The 3,929-nt window shown below is 40.9% G+C and overlaps 1 non-coding gene across 1 annotated transcript; it reads left to right on the forward strand.

Moving 5' to 3' along the window:
- Positions 1-2,681: 2,681 nt before the first annotated feature.
- On the forward strand, positions 2,682-2,789 carry LOC130949466 (small nucleolar RNA R71). The gene has a single exon (XR_009073391.1). It is a non-coding gene; the product is annotated as a small nucleolar RNA R71 (small nucleolar RNA).
- The last annotated feature ends 1,140 nt before the right edge of the window (positions 2,790-3,929 follow it).

The following is a 3,929-nucleotide window of genomic DNA, read 5'->3' on the forward strand; positions in this document are numbered from 1 at the left end:
TGTTCTTGATGCTCCACCCTTAGTTGTCCCATGTTGGAACTCAATTCTCCTAGGGAGGTGTTTAGTTGCTCCCAATAGTCTTGTGGAGGAAAGTGCATCCCTTGAGGTATCTTAGGGATCTCTTGATGAGAGGGGTCTCTTGTTTGCTCCATCCTTTTCTTAGTGATGGGCTTGAGGTCATGCCTTCTCAGTTGAACCGGCTTTGGATGCCATAAATGGTTATGGAAAAACAAAAAGCAATGCTTTTACCACACCAAACTTAAAAGGTTTGCTCGTCCTCGAGCAAAAGAAGAAAGAAAAGAGTAGAAGAAGAAAAAATGAGGAAGAAGGGAATGGCTTTATGTTTCGGCCATTAGGGGAAGAAGTAGTGTTTAGGGTGTATGAAAATGAAGGAGTGATGATGATAGTGGGATTTGATAGGTGGGGGTTTTTGGGGAAGAGGTTTGAATTTGAATGGTGAGGTTTTATGAAGGATGGAGGTGAGTGGTGAATGGGTGAAGAAAAGAGAGAGTGGTGGGGTTGGTGGGGATCCTGTGGGGTCCACAGATCCTTAGGTGTCAAGGAAAAGTCATCCCTGCACCAAATGGCATTCAAAATCACGTTTTGAGCCATTTCTGGCGTTAAACGCCGGGCTGGTGCCCATTCCTGGCGTTTAACGCCAGGTTCTTGCCCTTTTCTGGCGTTTAACGCCAGTCTGGTGCCCCTTTCTGGCGTTAAACGCCCAGAATGGTGCCAGACTGGGCGTTAAATGCCCAACTGCTAGCCTCACTGGCGTTTAAACGCCAGTGGGTTCTTCCTCCAGGGTGTGCTGTTTTTCTTCCTGTTTTTCATTCTGTTTTTGCTTTTTCAATGGATTTTGTGACTTCTTATGATCATCAACCTACAAAAAACATAAAATAACAAAAGAAAATATATAAAATATAATCATTGGGTTGCCTCCCAACAAGCGCTTCTTTAATGTCAGTAGCTTGACAGAGGGCTCTCATGGAGCCTCACAGATACTCAGAGCAATGTTGGAACCTCCCAACACCAAACTTAGAGTTTGAATGTGGGGGTTCAACACCAAACTTAGAGTTTGGTTGTGGCCTCCCAACACCAAACTTAGAGTTTGACTGTGGGGGCTCTGTTTGTCTCTGATTTGAGAGAAGCTCTTCATGCTTCTTCTCCATGATGACAGAGGGGTATCCTTGAGCCTTAAACACAAAGGATTCTTCATTCACTTGAATGATCAGTTCACCTCCATCAACATCAATCACAGCCTTTGCTGTGGCTAGGAAGGGTCTGCCAAGGATGATGGATTCATCCATGCACTTCCCAGTCTCTAGGACTATGAAATCAGTAGGGATGTAATGGTCTTCAACTTTCACCAAAACATTCTCTACAAGTCCATGAGCTTGTTTTCTTGAGTTGTCTGCCATCTCTAGTGAGATTCTTGCAGCTTGTACCTCAAAGATCCCTAGCTTCTCCATTACAGAGAGAGGCATGAGGTTCACACTTGACCCTAAGTCACACAGAGCCTTCTTGAAGGTCATGGTGCCTATGGTACAAGGTATTGAAAACTTCCCAGGATCTTGTCTCTTTTGAGGTAATTTTTGCCTAGACAAGTCATCCAGTTCTTTGGTGAGCAAAGGGGGTTTATCCTCCCAAGTCTCATTTCCAAATAACTTGTCAATTAGCTTCATGATTGCTCCAAGGTATTTAGCAACTTGCTCTTCAGTGGCATACTCATCCTCTTCAGAGGAAGAATACTCATCAGAGCTCATGAAAGGCAGAAGTAAGTCCAATGGAATCTCTATGGTCTCATTTTGAGCCTCAGATTCCCATAGTTCCTCATTGGGGAACGCATTGGAGGTCAGTGCACGCCCATTGAGGCCTTCCTCAGTGGCGTTCACTTCCTCTCTTTCCTCTCCAGATTCGGCCATGGTTATGGCTTTGCACTCTCCTTTTGGATTTTCTTCTGTATTGCTTGGAAGAGTGCTTGGAGGGAGTTCAGTAATTTTCTTGCTCAGCTGTCCCACTTGTGCCTCCAAATTCCTGATGGAAGACCTTGTCTCAGTCATGAAACTTTGAGTGGTTTTGATTAGATCAGAGACCATGGTTGCTAAGTCAGAGGGGTTCTACTTAGAATTCTCTGTCTGTTGCTGAGAAGATGATGGAAAAGGCTTGCCATTGCTAAACCTGTTTCTTCCACCATTGTTGTTGTTGAAACCTTGTTGAGGTTTCTCTTGATTCTTCCATGAGAAATTTGGGTGATTTCTCCATGAAGAATTATAGGTGTTTCCATAGGGTTCTCCTAGGTAATTCACCTCTTCCATTGAAAGGTTCTCAGGATCATAGGCTTCTTCCTCAGATGAAGCATCCTTAGTACTGCTTGGTGCATTTTGCATTCCAGACAGACTTTGAGAGATCAAATTGACTTGTTGAGTCAATATCTTGTTCTGAGCCAAAATGGCATTCAGAGTATCAATCTCAAGAACTCCTTTCTTCTGACTTGTCCCATTGTTCACAGGATTTCTTTTAGAAGTGTACATGAATTGGTTATTTGCAACCATTTCAATGAGCTCTTGAGCCTCTGTAGGCGTCTTCTTCAGATGAAGAGATCCTCCAGCAGAGCTATCCAAAGACATCTTGGATAGTTCAGAGAGACCATCATAGAAAATACCTATGATGCTCCATTCAGAAAGCATATCAGATGGACACTTTCTGATCAATTGCTTGTATCTTTTCCAAGCTTCATAGAGGGACTCACCATCCTTCTGTCTGAAGGTTTGGACTTCCACTCTAAGCTTACTCAATTTTTGAGGTGGAAAGAACTTTGCCAAGAAGGCATTGACTAGCTTTTCCCAAGAGTCCAGGCTTTCTTTAGGTTGTGAGTCCAACCATATCCTAGCTCTGTCTCTTACAGCAAAAGGGAATAGCATAAGTCTGTAGACCTCAGGGTCAACCCCATTAGTCTTGACTGTGTCACAGATTTGCAAGAACTCAGCTAAAAACTGATGAGGATCTTCCATTGGAAGTCCATGGAACTTGCAATTCTGTTGCATTAGAGAAACTAATTGAGGCTTAAGCTCAAAGTTGTTTGCTCCAATGGCAGGGATAGAGATGCTTCTCCCATAGAAATCGGGAGTAGGTGCAGTAAAGTCACCCAGCACCTTCCTTGCATTGTTGGCATTGTTGTTGTTTTCGGCTGCCATGGGTTCTTCTTTGAAGAATTTGGTCAGGTCCTTTACAGAGAATTGTGCCTTAGCTTCTCTTAGCTTTCGCTTCAAGGTCCTCTCAGGTTCAGGGTCAGCTTCAACAAGAATGCCTTTGTCTCTGCTCCTGCTCATATGAAAGAGAAGAGAACAAGAAAATATGGAATCCTCTATGTCATAGTATAGAGATTCCTTGAGGTGTCAGAGGAAAAGAAAAGTAGAAGACAGAAGTAGAAAATTCGAACTTATCAAAGAAGATGGAGTTCGAATTTTGCATTAAGGAATAGAGTTAGTTCAGAAATAGAAGGATGTGAGAAGAAGGGAAGTAATTTTCGAAAATTAAGTAAAAGATTTTGAAAACATTTTTGAAAAACACTAATTGATTTTCGAAAATAAAAGTGGAAAAGAAATCAAGTGATTTTTGAAAAAGATTTTAAAATTAGAAATAAAAAAGATTTGATTGAAAACTATTTTGAAAAAGATGTGGTTAAGAAGATATGATTGAAAAGATATGATTTGAAAACAATTTTAAAAGATATGATTTGAAAACAATTTTAAAAAGATTTGATTTTAAAAATTGATGACTTGCCTAACAAGAAAAGATATGATTCAAACATTAAACCTTTCTCAACAGAAAAGGCAACATACTTAAAATGTTCAATCAAATCATTAATTGTTAGGAAGTATCTTTAAAAAAAGGAAAGAAATTAATTTTGAAAACATTTGATTGAAAAG

This window comes from Arachis stenosperma, chromosome 1, assembly GCF_014773155.1.
Source record: "Arachis stenosperma cultivar V10309 chromosome 1, arast.V10309.gnm1.PFL2, whole genome shotgun sequence".
Classification (NCBI taxonomy): Eukaryota; Viridiplantae; Streptophyta; class Magnoliopsida; order Fabales; family Fabaceae; genus Arachis; species Arachis stenosperma.